Source organism: Anolis sagrei, chromosome 2 (assembly GCF_037176765.1).
Source record: "Anolis sagrei isolate rAnoSag1 chromosome 2, rAnoSag1.mat, whole genome shotgun sequence".
In the NCBI taxonomy this organism is placed as follows: Eukaryota; Metazoa; Chordata; class Lepidosauria; order Squamata; family Dactyloidae; genus Anolis; species Anolis sagrei.
The window spans coordinates 288697776-288713214 of NC_090022.1; the positions used below are offsets into that span (position 1 = coordinate 288697776).

The 15439-nt window shown below is 41.1% G+C and overlaps 1 protein-coding gene across 1 annotated transcript in view; it reads left to right on the forward strand.

Annotated features, from left to right (window-relative positions):
* Positions 1 to 15439, forward strand: part of ZBTB7C (zinc finger and BTB domain containing 7C) — a 301985-nt gene that overhangs the window by 21638 nt on the left and 264908 nt on the right. The window lies entirely within an intron of this gene.

The following is a 15439-nucleotide window of genomic DNA, read 5'->3' on the forward strand; positions in this document are numbered from 1 at the left end:
CTCTGTCTGCTGCAAGCGGGGCCAAAAGACATTTGGCTCTCTGTTCTGTCCAAATAGGGAGGTGTTCTTCTATGTGCTGAACTTTAGAATATATCTATGTATGTATGTATGTGTGTTATGATTTTGTTCTTACCGTTTTATCCCAGGTACAAAAGGTTAAAAGAGAAAGCATAATTCAATATGATTTTGTTGGGAACTATGTGGCTCTCTAGATAAGAGCTTTTAAAGCTTTTCCCCACCACGACACTTTCCCCCCCAATACATTTTGACACAATTCTGGGAATATAGGTGTATGAAATAGGTATACAAATCAGACATTTATTTCTTTTGGCATACATATACTTTTACCATTTACTAATGATGCAAACACTTTGCCAAGTAATGAGAAGGATGTATTTATTTATTTTTTACACAAAATGAGAAGGATGTAGAGCAGGCATGGGCAAACTTTGTGGCCCTCCAGGTGTTTTGGACTTCAACTCCCAGAATTCCTAACAGCCTACCTACCAGCTGTTAGGAATTCTGGGAGTTGAAGTCCAAAACACTTGGAGAGCATATTGAAGATTTTTCATGCCATGCTGACCTACTTGGTTTAAAGCCTCAGATGGCAGAATATACTATGGGTTGCTGTGAGTCTTTTGGGCTGTAAGGCCATGTTCCAGTAGCATTCTTTCTTGATGTTTCGCCTGCATCTGTGGCAGGCATGTTTTGAGCTATCTATCTATCTATCTATCTATCTATCTATCTATCTATCTATCTATCTATCTATCTATCTATCTATCTATCTCTGTGTAATGCCCAAGGTGGGAGAAAGAACTTTTGTCTGTTTGAAGCAAGTGTGAATATTGCAGTTAGACAGCTTGATTAACATTGAGAGCCTTGTAGCTGCAAAGACGGGCTATTGCTAACTGGGGGCATCCTTTGTTTGGGAGGTTTGATTGTTTGACTGCCTGGAATTCCTGTCTTGTTTCTGGTGGGTTTTTTTAAATGCTGGCCATCACACACACACACACACAGATGCTCTACATCAGGTATGGGCAAACTTTGGCCCTCCAGGTGTTTTGGACTTCAAATACAGCCCAAAAAAACTGACAGCAACTCAGTGATTGTGGCCATGAAAGCCTTCGGCAATACATTGGAATATACTTTGTTGGTTCCTTTCGCTCTCTCCTAAATGTATGTAAATCTCTAAAACAGCCACTAGGTGGCAAACTACACAAATGTTTTGTGATCTCCCAGATTCAATTGTTCAGGGAACCCAAATAAAGTTGCAATCTTAGGTTTAAGAAGCTTTGCTCTAGTCTAGATGATGTTAGATTACACTTCCCAGGATCCCTTACCATTGACTGTGCTGGCTGGGACTGCTGGGAGGGCTGAATAGTTATCATACCACCTATTCTTCACCTCTTCCCCAAGTTTTTTTTAATTATTTCATTTGCAGCCCACTTGTCTCCAGAAATGGATTCTAACAACTTCAAATGCCATATAAAGGGTTAACATTAAATTAGAATTACAGTCAGCCCCCCACATTGACTTTGTGGATTTGATTATTCGTGGGTTTGATTAAAATGTATTCTCCAGGAATCTTTTGGTTCTCCAGGGTGATTCATAGTCACTTTTTGCCAAAATACATACTGGGTTACCTTCTTAGACCCCATCTACACTGCCATATAATCCAGTTTCTGAATCCTGATCAGTGGTTCCCAACCTGTGGTCTGCAAGAATTAAAATATGATCTGTGGCCTCACCGTTACTACACCGTTGCAACAAGAGTGACTCATCTCACAAAACCCTCTGATAGGGCCGAGGCTTATTAAACATGGTTTTCTGTGGGCAAGGAGATGGCGACTACTGATAGCATACTTTCTGTATCACAAACTAGAGCTGATGTGGTCTAGCCAATGCAATATTCTGAATGAGCACCCCAAATAATCAAACCGAGTCTAAAGTTGACTAAAAATCGATTCGTAACCCTTTGGTTTTAATGTTGGAAAGTGGTCCCTGGTCAAGTGGTCCCTGATAAAAAAGGTTGGGAACCACTGATCTAGATGACCTGCTTTGAACTGGATTACATGTCAGTGTAGACTTATACCATCCAGTTCAAAGCAGATAATCTGAATTCTGAAACTGGATTATATGGCAGCGTACGTTCAGCCTCAGAAGAACCCCTCTCTATTCACAGTTTCTCATCCTCAAAGGAAAGCAAAAATAAAGACCTTCAGAACTAATGTCAAGAAAATCTCTGTGACAGGTTTGCTTTAGGATTGGCAAAAAGTCTGAAACAACTTGAAGACACACAACAACACCAACAAATGTTATATTATTGACTGCTAATGTAATCTGCTTGGAGATCTTGCAGTATCAAATGATATACAAATATACATAGATGGATAGATAGAATGATACAGACCAGTGGTCTGACTCTGTAAAAACAGCTTTCTGTGTTCTGCTTCAGGACTGCTCAAGTCTTACATTAAAACCACACCTCTGCTACATGAGATAATGGTTGCTATCCCTCTGTGAGCAACAACAACCAGAAGGACTTTGCCAATAGCATGTTATCCATCCCAGTCCCAGGATAAGCAAAATCCCCTTCCCTTGGAAATAACATACTTGGGGCTGCTTTGTAAATTATTTGTTCCTCCAGCTGCTGATTTTGCATGCCTCCTAGGCACTTGAGTGTGACATTTGGGAAGACGTGGTACGTCTTTCCTCAGGAACTCTCAATGGTGTGTTGCTGACCATGTTCTCTGTTAATTAAACCCCAAAGATAAGTAACTTCTAACACTGATACGGAAAGAGGGAGTGGGAGAAGGAGGAAGGTGAAGGTCAGACACCAGTTGCTGCTCATTTCAAATGGGAATAATCAGTTGCTGCCATTTCTTAATTGTTGTATATGATAAAAACATATGTGTTTCGGCAACTCTGTGCCTCTGCTCTGGAGAGGTTTGGTTCTACCTCCAAACATGAGATTATATTATTTCTCGTTTGCTCCTTCGTATACTATCTGATGTAGGTGAGCTGTGGAATGGGAGAATAAGATGATGATGATATTATTATTTATTTATATCTTGCTTTATTCCTCAAAATTGGGTCTCAAAGCAAGTACAAGATCTAAGTACAAACCTCATATCTACAGAACCAGTACCTGCAATTTCACTGAACCATCTCGGGCAAAATAAGGCTTCTTTCTAAATTTTCTAGGTCCTCTTTCTAAATTTTCTAGGTTCTCCGGGTGTTTAGATGGTATGCTTCTTCCATGCATTATCATAAAATCACCACGGAGGACGCAGTACAGTGGTTCTCAACCTTCCTAATAACATGACCCCTTAATACAATTCCTCATGTTGTGGTGACCTCCAACCATAACATTATTTTCGTTGCTACTCCATAACTGTAATTTTGCTAGTATGAAGGAGTTGGGGGTGGTGATGGCCGACAGGGAGCTCTGGCGTGGGCTGGTCCATGAGGTCACAAAGAGTCGGAGACGACTGAATGAATGAACAACATGAATCGTAATGTAAATATCTGATATGCAGGATTCATTTTCATTCACTGGACCAAATTTGGCACAAATACCCAATATGCCCAAATTTAAATACTGGTAGTGTTGGGGAGGGGACTGATTTTGCCATTTGGGAATAGTAGTTGCTGGAATTATAGTTCACCTACAATCAAAGAGCATTCTGAACTCCACCAGTGTTGGAATTGAACCAAACTTGGCACATAGCTCTCCCATGACTAACATAAAACACTGGAAGGGTTTGGTGGGCATTGACATTGAGTTTTAGAGTTGTAGTTCACCTACATCCAGAGAATAATAATAATAATAATAATAATAATACTTTATTTGTACCCCGCTACCATCTCCCCAAGGGACTCGGTGCGGCTTACATGGGGCCGAGTCCAAATACAACAATACAAGCAATAATAACAACAATACAAGCAATTAAAATAAAAACATGGACAATAAAATAACGCAACATTAACAATAAAACCACACGATTAAAACTGTGGGAACACTATGGACTCAAATACTGTGGACTCAAACAATGATGGATCTGGACCAAACTTGGCACCAACACTCAATATGCCCAAATGTGAACACTGGTGGAGTTTGGGGAAAATAGACCTTGACCTTTGGGAGTTGTAGTTGCATGGATTTATAGTTCACCTACAATCAGAGAGCATTCTGAACCCCACCAACGATAGAATTGGGCCAAACATCCCACATAGAATCCTAATAACCAACAGAAAATACTGTTTTCTGGTGGTGTTTGGTGACCCCTCTGACATCCCCTTGTAACCCGCCCAGGGGTCCTGACCCTCAGGTTGAGAAATGCTGACCTAGTAGATTCCTAAAGACGATACCTCTCTATGAATCTTCTAGTTCCTAGTGTGATTCTATGTTAATGTCTGGTGGAAAGACCTTCACATCATTAGCATTCACTATTATCCATGGTTTCCCGTTTCCATGATGAGTTCAGGAATGTTTGCCCCACAAATACAGGTGCAGTACAGTATATTGATTAGGCATGGAACTATTTTCCTTCATTTATCCAATGACACAGTAGAAATGCAAATTTGTTAGTAATCCAATCAGTTATGTTCTGGGCCGTGGTAAGGCCCTATTTACATTGCTACACAACGCCATTTGAAATCACATAATATGGTCAATGTAGACTCATGGACCATATAATCACATGAGTCTAGACTGAGATGTATGTCCTGCTGAAAGTGGTATCTATGTGTCAGCATCTCCTCTTTTTCTCCCACTGACCCCGTGGCTGTAATATGTTCACAATGAACAATTTCCCCATCTCCATCCATTTGTTGAGTGAGATAATGTTCAGCCCTGGACCAAAAGAGCATACAGTTGAGGAGAGAGAACTCAGTCCAAACAAAAAAAGGGGTTTTTTTTTGGTGTCTTGGATTTTAGACCTCTTCTTGGGGTTCTTTGGGCCACTGATTCAGAAAATTGCATTGGATAGATAGCATCAGCTCTAGTTTCTTAGATATGGTTATCATGGTTTTCTGAGTGATTATATAGTGTTTGGTAGATGCCATATGTCCTGTATCTCAAAAAACTAGAGCTGATAGGGGAAAGCTGGTGCCATTTTTAGAACTAGCAGGTCAAATATACCCAGAAACAGGGCTAACATTACACTGACCAATGTGTGTTGGGCAGTGCAGTGTTCTCAACATCACCATATGCATTATTAGAGTGCAACATTTGGAATATTAATTTTCTAGAAGGAACTAATTATGTTACTCTGTATTATTCTGGACTATGATTTGGATTTGCAGACTCAGTCTTAGTTGTGTTAATATTCCAGGGCCAATATATTTAATATTTTATTGCTTTTTAATGTATTTTTATTGCTGCTGACCTGTTTAATTGTTGTGCTTTAACTGTTTCTTTGTTGGCATCTAATGACTGCCAATTGTAAGCCTCCCCGAGAAGGATGGGATACAAATGCTCTAAATAAATAAATAAATAAATAAATAACTCATCATCCAACAGGTCATTATGCATTCACAGTAAGGCCCCATCAAACTGCATTATATGGTCAATGTACACTCATATATTGTGGTTCAATGCTGTCAGACTGCATTATATGAATCCACATTGACCCTATAATGCACTTATAGGAAACAGGAGGGCATGCTGGTACACCTTCAGCATCATAGCAGGACATAAATGTACAAGCTTAAGTTTACAAACCCCAGTGATCTTACACATAGGACCTCATCTCACAAAAGCATTGCATAAATTAGTATAAAACCGATACAAATAGAAGGAGCGCAGCGCAGGTGGCTAAATATCTTTTGACCGAAAACAGGCAACAGCAATGACATTGTCTGTAGCCTCCAACAATTCCTCCTCTGTACATGAGGCAGGGCATAGTGGACAAGCATACAGATGTGGAATTGTCTGTTCTGCTCCACAGTCACACAAGGTGTGGGATTCTTTTAGGCAGTGCCATTTTGCCAGGTTGTCTTTTGATCTGCCCACTCCACTTCCGAGACTGTTCAGGGACTTCCAAGTTGCCCATTCTTGGTTTTCCCCTGGAGGAAGACCCTCTCTCGTGGGGGGTCATCCAGTTGGGATTTCCTGGTTTAGCTGCCCAGAGGGATACCCTTACTGTTGCTGGAGGGGCGCCAAGGGGAGTGGAAGTTCTCATAAAGCTTTTCCTTTATTTGAGTCAACTGGGAGGCTGGTAACCATGTAGTGGGTGGCTTTCACAATGTTCAACCTTATTTCTCTCACATTTAGCACATCGGGGGGGGGGGGGGGGGGAGGGCAATGCCAGCTAGCTTGTAGAGTTTATCAACAGGTGTAAGTTTAAGACATCCTGTGCTTATTCTGCATGTTTCATTCAAGGCTGTGTTTTTTTAAACATCACTAAAATGAATGAAAATAGGTGAATTTAGCAGTTCTCATCCCATGTGTAGATGAACACCATTCACTGTTTTGGGAGCTCTGAAGAGTATTATTCCCTTACTCCAGAACACATCTGAAACAGTTTACAGACAGAGTCCCATGGGGCAACAGGGGGGAAGTAGTTTTGTATCATATGCTGTTTTTAAAGTGAGTAGAAATTGGGGGTGGGGGGTGAGGGACCCTGTGTGTGATGAGGTCCTTACTCAGAAGTAAACAAATCTAAAAGAATTGTGTTCCTTAAGAATGGAAATTCCTTCCTGAGGAGGTGAGCATAACCTGATCTGTTCACAATTAATATATATATATATAGCACCTTTGCACCTGTTGCCTGATATATCATTTTTAATGTACCTAAGTCTTTTATTATGCCATTGATTGGAATACCACATAAATATCCAGGAGGCTGACTCAGGACTTCCATTCCAGTATGAAGCATTATTGCTCCTTGTTACGATTCCGGTATAAAAGAAAATCCTACCTTTCTCAGCTAAACATTATGTTAATTCAACTCTGCGTCTCAGAAATTACAATGCCATCTTGCCTTTTTATAGTGCATGTGCGTGTGTATCTTTGCTTATTGGTGGCGGCTTGCCAATGCAAGTGCTCCCATTTGGTGGCAAGGTTATTGCCTTGTAAATCAGCATGAGGTTATTGCTAATGCCTTTTAATTAAAAACTTAATAATCAGCTGCCTTGTTTTAACTCTTAAGGAAAGCAAGAGTCTTAACGGCATGGGCAGGGGGCCTACTGGCGCATCTGGCACCTAGGAGGCTGATTGTTGGAAGAAGCAAAGGGAGACTTTATATATATTTCCCCCCATTGTCTAATACAGTGATGTATTAGGACCCCCCATAAACACATGGCCATAACTTACATGTAATCCCTCTAAGCTGCAGACCTAAATAAAGTTATCTGAAAGCACGTTTTCCTCAGCTTCTGGACCTCCATGTGCCCAGAACTGGCCTTCATTGCTTTTGTTCAGAACTCAAAACTAGAAGGTCTCAATTCAGATCTATCTTCTATATCTACTCACAGTAGACTCTCTGTGCTGTCACACACTGGGCCTCTGAAAGAATCTGTAGACAGGACGTGTTTTCTGAATGCCCAACGGGACGCCGGGGGTGCCTCGGCTGAGAGGCCTTTCGGATTTCCCCACACAAAGTTCTTTTAAAGACTTAGAAAGTTCAACAAAGTTTTTATTGTTGCTTAAATCTTCAATAAATCAAACAAATACTTCAAGGCTTTGAACCAACTGGTGGCTTGCTCAAATCTTGTCCACAAGGGACAGGCAACTTTCTTCATAAACTGTTTCTTCCTTCTACAAGGGAAATCCTTGATCCCTCCCTGGGCAATCTATTTACTTTGCTGGCGTGGGCTCTACTCCCGGTTCCAATCTACATTATGGGTGACCTGAGTAGACCTTACCAGGCAAAGTCTTTGATAGATTTCCAAGAGGAAAAAAAGGCTTTCAATTCCCAGTGAAGGCTGGCTGTAAAACAGTGGAGCTGTATTTCTCCAGCAAACAGCTGGCTGTAGAGTTGTAGAACTAAATTACCCAACAAAGGCTATGCTGTAGTTATCTGTATTGTTGTGGGACTGGATCCCCCCAGCAAAGCTGTAAAAGACAAAGCTTTCTACAGGTGGAACTGATTCAAGCCCTGTATGAAAGGCTTCTCTGTGTGAACTGAACTAGAGGTCCCCTTTTCCCCTCCTTAACCCAGAAAAAGGGGCGGAACTAAAGAACATAATGATAATTGATGGGTCATTGGCCCTATTATTGCAAACCAAGGGAAGCCACCTTATTGCAAAATGCATGGAAATTTGGAATACATACAAACACTCAATAGAAAGGAAAAGAAGTTGGAGCTCCTGGTACAGCTGTACCAGAACACTCTCAGTTAACCAGAATTTAAGAAGTTGGCAAGAAAAAAACAAAGAAATATTACTCTAAATAAAATAAATCTTTAGCAGAAATATTACATTAAGTTTGTCATTATTTATCTTAGTTGGCTTTCAATTACTGTATTTCAATATTAATATCAAGTCAATACTCTACAGAGTTCATGGTATAATATATATGGAGTAGAGCACTAGTTAGGGCTATTTTTAATAGTATTTTATTTACAGTATTTATATTCCACCCTTTTCACCCAAAAGAGGACTCAGAGGGGATTACAGAACACATATACAGCAAACATTCAATGCAGTTATACAATGACAAGACAGACAATTGTACATAGATGGAGGCATATATAGGCTTTCCCCATCTTTGGCATCTTGGAGACTGTGCTCAGTTCTGGCAACGGGGGTTGTGTGTGTGTGTGCTGTCACTCCATCTTCCCTGACGAAGATCTTTTGTTAATTAATTTTCTCCTTGATGGAATCAATGGCATTTTTCTGGTACCTATTTATCTTCTCATAATTGCTGTTTTTGATCTGCTAGGTTGGCAGGAGTTGGGCTGAAGTCCAAAAGCTCACCCTGACCCGGGCTTTGAACTACCAATCTTCTGATTAGCAAGATTTACTGCAGCTGGCGGTTAACCTGCTGTGCTAAATCCTGGACCAACTCTCGAGCAAACAGAAACTACATTTATTTGACATCTACCAAACCCCATGGGTGCCGGTTAATTGAGAGTCTACTGTATTTTCGATTCTCAAACCCTATTATATGCAAGGACATTGTAAAATTGTGTCCCTTATATAAATTGGTGTCCCTCGTATAAAGCAAAATTTTTACATTTTGGGAATCTGTTTTGAATATTCTCAAGTCATGGATGGTTGAATCCACGGAAGCTTAATCTGTGGATATGGAGGGCTGACTGAACAGTTGAAAAAGGCATTAATTAAGTAATTACATTAAAACCATTAGTTTAAACATGTAATAACAACACTACAATTGCCGCAGATCCCCATTAATAGACTTCCTATGAAAGTGCTGTGTAAACAAAAAGTTTACTGCATGGTGGCAGAAAAGGAGCAAATTTAGGGTTCATCTACATTGTAGAATTAATGCAGTTTGACACCACTTTAACTACCATGACTCAATGCTATGGTATTCTGGGATTTGTAGTTTGATGAGGTACCATCACTCCTTTGCAGATAAGGCTAAAGTAAAAAAGACAACTTCCATTATTCCATAGCACTGAGCTGTGTCAGTTAAAGTGGTGTCGAACTGCATTAACTCTACAGTAGAGATGCACCCCTAGGGAATTAATTCTTCCTTGGCCTGTGAGCAGCTACCAAGAAGGCTCTGTTATATTGTTTTTATCATCGTTAGTCGCTTGAGTCTCTTTTAAGAGAGTAAAAGTGGCTTCTTCTTCTTCTTCTTCTTCTTTGATACACAACGAAATTAGAACACAGCAAACAAGAACACTATGCTGGCTTTTGTATTCACTCGCACGTTGGACACTTCCCAAGTGTCTAGGACTGTGTGGTGTATCGGTGAATAATGCTAGGGTGGCCTTTTGCAGCTGACAGATGATACTGGGTTGTTGTAGGTTTTCCAGGCTATGTGGCCATGTTCTAGAGGCATTTCCTTCTGACGTTTCACCTGCATCTATGGCAAGCATCCTCAGAGGTAGTGAGGTCTGTTGGAAGTAGGAAAATGGGTTTATATATCTGTGGAAAGACCAGGGTGGGACAAAGGACTTTTGTCTCCTGGAGCTAGGTGCTGGACAGATGATAATTTTGTCTGCACTGATTGTTTTTAAGTCCAGGCCAAGGTCTTTAGGCACTGCACACAGTGTGCTGATCACACTGAGGACTTTAAATCCTCCTATCATGCCAGTTTTTCCAGTTGCTTCTCATCAATTCTGTTGTCACCTGGGATTGCAATATCGATGATCCATACTTTGTTTTTCCCTACAAGTATGACATCAGGGGGTATTGTGCTCTAGAAGTCTGTCAGTCTGAATTCGGAAGTCCCAGAGTAGTTTGATGTCTTCATTTTCTATAACCTTTTCAGGCTTGTGATCCCATCAGTTTTTTTTTGTTACAGGCAGATGTTATTTGTGGCACAAGTTCCAATGAATAATCTGAGCAGCGGTGTTATGCCTCTGCTTGTAGTCTGTCTGCGCGATCTTCTTGCAGCAGCTGAGGATGTGATGTATTGTTTCATCTGCTTCCTTGCAGAGTCTACACTTGGGATCTTTCATCGACTTTTCCATTCTGTCTTGGATGGCATTGGTTCTAATGGCTTGTTCTTGGGCTGCCAGAATCAGGCCCTCTGTCTCCTTTTTCAAAGTCCCATTTGTGAGCCACAGCCATGCTTTTTCTTTGTCAATTTTGCTCTCAAATTTCCCCAGGAACTGTCCATGAAGAGCCTTCTTTTGCCAGTTTTCTCTTCTGCTTCGGATTGTGTTTTTACAGTATTCCCTCTTTGTCTTTTGCACTTTAAGCAGTTTTCTACTATTGACTTTCCTCAATGTTAGTTCTTGACTGCCTTCCATATAATCTGCCAGGGCATGTTTCTCTTCTTCTATCATTGTTTCACTTGCAGAAGCCCTCTCTTTGCCTCCTGATTTTCTGGGCAGGTAAAGTCTGTCAACATCACTATGTGGGTAATTGACTGGTTGCCCTGACACGACAAATAATACTACTATGTAATGAGTACTGGATTGTCATAAGTTTCCTTGATATTCTGTCCAGATCATCCAACTCTGGGTGTGTCCAGTTCACAATTCCTGCAGTGTATCTGATGACGGGCATGGCCCAGGTGTTGATAACCTTGGTTGTATTTCCGCCATTTAATTTGCTCTTCAGAACAAATTATTATTATTATTATTATTATTATTATTATTAGACAGCATCTGTCATCATTCTCATTTAGCACAGCCATTTGAGTGTTCCTGCTTTGGGAAAAGCTTACGTGCATCATTACGGCTTAAAATTCATAAATCAATATAGCTGTAGAGGGGAGTACAGCTTCTTTCTAATTACAATTCGAGAATCATGTTGACTGAGGAATATGAAATGGCTTATCTGTTTTCGCTGTCTTAATTAACCTTCACATCCTCCCTTTTCTGGAAATACTCAGTTGTTATATACCATTCTCCAATGTTGTCATTTGTAAAAAAAAAAAAGTATGGTTTGATTGAAGGAAACGCTATTAGAATGTATGCCACTGTTGCTGTTGTAAGTCATATTCATCATGTAAGTCATATTCATCATCAGCAGTGGGGGAAAAAACATTGTTTATAAGCCATAACCTCGTGGGCGTAAGAAAGATCCCTTAAAGGTTAAGTTCTCTAGGTAAATGTCATGCCCCAAAGTTCAATTGGGGTTGATATTTCTGTGATTGCCTTTCTTTTTGGAGAGGTGATTATTACTTTTTAAAGAACCGATTAAGGAGGGTCTGTAGAAATTGGGGTGGGTTGGGAAGTATATGTGATATATCCTTGTTTTGGAGAGATCTCAGTATCCTTGCCCTTTGAATGCAGATGCACTACAGCTGTCACAACAAACCTGCTGGAATGAAAAGGAAGTGGAATATTTCAGGAAATGAAGTTGGCTTTATAGACTGGGATTCGGAGAGTAAAATCTGATATTCACGCAAGAGTACTGATCATTCCTATGTGTGCTTATAATGTATATTTCAATAGAATCCTTGGTTTCAAGCTAATATTTCTGGAGATAGGTGCAAAGTTTCGCTTGCTTCCTATTGGAAGCATTTTTGGATATTGCCTCCTATTATTTATTTCCAGCTGATCCCTAATGCATCTAAAACACAGACATGTCCTTTTCACCTTAAGAACAGACAAGCATCCTGAGCTCTGAGGATTACCTGGGAAGGAATCCCACTGGAGCATTGCAGCATACCCAAACACCTGGGAGTCACTCTGGACCATGCTCTGACATACAAGAAGAACTGCCTGAATATCAAGAAAAAAGTGAGCGCTAGAAATAATATCAATATAATACAAAAGCTGACTGGCACATCCTGGGGATCACAACCAGACACAGTGAAGACACCTGCCCTTACACTGTGCTGCTGAGTATGCATGCCCAGTGTGGAACACACCTCACCATGCTAAAACAGTGGATGTGGCTCTTAATGAGACATGCCGCATTATCACGGGGTGTCTGCACCCTACACCACTGGAGAAATTACACTGCTTAGCCGGTATTGCACCACCTGACATCCGCCAGAAAGTAGCAACCAATAGTGAAATGACCAGCGCATCCCCTGTTTGGATATCAGCCAGCATGTCAATGACTTAAATCAAGAAATAGCTTTCGAAGATCTACAGAGACACTCGCTGGAACACCTCAGCAAGCAAGAGTCCAAAAGTGGCAGGCTCAGACCCAGAACCTCAACCAATGGCTGATACCAAATGAGAGACTCCCTCCTGGGCACACAGAAAACTGGGTGACTTGGAAGGCGCTGAACAGACTGCACTCTGGCACCACGGGATGTAGAGTCACCCTCAAGAAATGGGGCTACAAAGTGGAATCCACGACATTTGAGTGTGGAGAAGAGCAAACCACAGACCACCTGCTGCAATGCAACCTGAGCCCTGCTACATGCACAGTGGAGGACCTTCTTATAGTAACACCAGAGGCACTCCAAGTGGCTAGATACTGGTCAAAGGACATTTAATCAACTACCAAGCTTGCAAACTTTGTGTTTTGTTTTTTTTTGTTAAAAAATGCAATGCAACTGTTTGGTCTGCTCCTGACATGATAAATAAATAAATAAATAAATAAATTTCCAGCATTTCTACCCCGTCCTTCTCAACCCGGGGGGGGGGGGGGGGCAGACACTCAGGACGGCTTACACTTGGCAATAATTTGATGCCGCAACATACAGACAAATACCACAATATAACAACAATTTAGAACAATAGATAGAACATTGAATTAATTTCCAGCATTTCTACCCCGTCCTTTTCAGCCCCGGGGGGGGGGGGGGGGGAGGGTGGCAGTTACTCAGGACGGCTTACACTTGGCAATAATTTGATGCCGCAACATACAGACAAATACCACAATATAACAACAATTTAAAACAATAGATAGAACATTGAATTAAAAGAAAATTAAAAGCATTATTGTCAAACCATGTAGCCATTTCAGTCCAATTCCACATCCAAAGTGCTGTTATGCGTGCTGTCCAAAAGCCTGGTCCCAGAACCATGATTTCAGTTTCTTCCTGAAAGACAGGAGGAATGAAACCAGCGAGTTCCACAGGCAGGGGGCCATAATTGAGAAGGCCCTGTCTCTCGTCCTCGCCAAACACATTTGTGAAGCTGGCGGGACCGAGAGCAGGGCCTCCCCGGATGATCTTAAACTGCGAGGCGGGACATATTAAGGTATGTGTGTGCATAATTAAATTCTAAAATCCCCATACAACCATTCCTCAGTTAACAAAGGGTGCATCTATACCAGGCACGGGCAAACTTCAGTCCTCCAGGTGTTTTGGACTTCAACTCCCACAATTCCTAACAGCCATTCAGCCGCTCTTAAAAACCTCCAGAGAAGGATCCTCCATTAGTATTGCTAAAAAGTCAATACTCACATTGACTTTTTAGCAGCCACATCAGTCACACTGTTGACCCATGTTCATCTTGTAGCCTACTAAGACTCCTAGATCCCTTTCACATAGACTGTTTTCAAGCCAGGTGCCATTCATCCTATGTCTGTGCATTTAATTTTTTTTCTGCCTAAGTGTACTACAATATTTTTCTCCCTGTTGAAATGCATTTGTCAGTGGAGTGCAAGATACTTTTGCACTTTGAACTCCAGTTGTGCAAGTGAAGGAAGCAAAGACAAATGATGAAAACAGGAGGAAAGAGCAAATGTTTCCAAAGCAGCTGAAAAAGTAGAGGATTAATCAAGAGTGTCCCCGCCAAATGCAGATAGTTGGAGGGCATTTGAAGGGTGATTTCTTCTCAAGTTCCAACCAAATTGAAAAATTCTATACACTCCTGTAAAGTTTTATGACCAAGTGAGTTTGGAAACTGGCTGTGGCACATAATCCTGTTACTCATTCCCATTTTCTGCTTCCCACCCAAACTATAATCATGTTTCCCAGCTAGAAAAGTGAGAGGGGAGGGAAACCATAAACACACTTACGCAAAGGTCATAATAACAATTTGCAGAGATTTTTACAGCTGCCTCTTTCTTATTTGAGGGATCTATTTCAAACAATCTCCTACACATTTGTTATTTTTCACCTTTGCACATAGTTTCTGGCGGGGAGGAGGGAAAGGGGAAACCTACACAGATTTGGAAATGTTGTTATAAATTCCTTGATACCAAAAAATGGGTTGAAAATTTATGTGATGTGTTAAAGCTTTGTGCATTAGGGAACGGTCCAGATTTTAGGTATAGTAAATTGCTATGGGGGGAGTTTGTACTTTTTAATGTAATTCCGGTTACATATTTATTTGGCAAAAATACGTGAGAAAGAGTTAGTCTCATGGCAAGACTGATTCCAGGCAACATGATGGGAAAATGGTCACTGCCAACATCAAACAGACTTAATTCCATATATGCGGATATCAACAGACCTCAATGAAGTAGAAGTGTTCCCCAGCAACATCTTTAATGGAAAATTTCGTTCCATTGGCAGAATTAACACGGAAAGAATAGAATAGTTTCCTACAACACAAAAAGGAAACTCCTCCAACAAGTTTTAATAAATGTTCTATTCATTCTGCTCATGTGAAATGGAATAACCAGGGGTTCAGCTATACTGTGGAATTTTTTTTTTTGGTCGTGTCAGGAGCGACTTGAGAAACTGCAAGTCACTTCTGGTGTGAGAGAATTGGCCGTCTGCAAGGACGTTGCCCAGGGGACGCCAAGATGATTTGATGTTTTTTATTATCCTTGCGGGAGGCTTCTCTCATGTCCCCGCATGAGGAACTGGAGCCGATAGAGGGAGCTCATCCACCTCTCCCCGGATTCGAACCTGTGACCTGTTGGTCTTCAGACCTGCCGGCACAGGGGTTTAACCACTGCGCCACCGGGGGCTCCTACTGTGCAGTTTGACACCAGT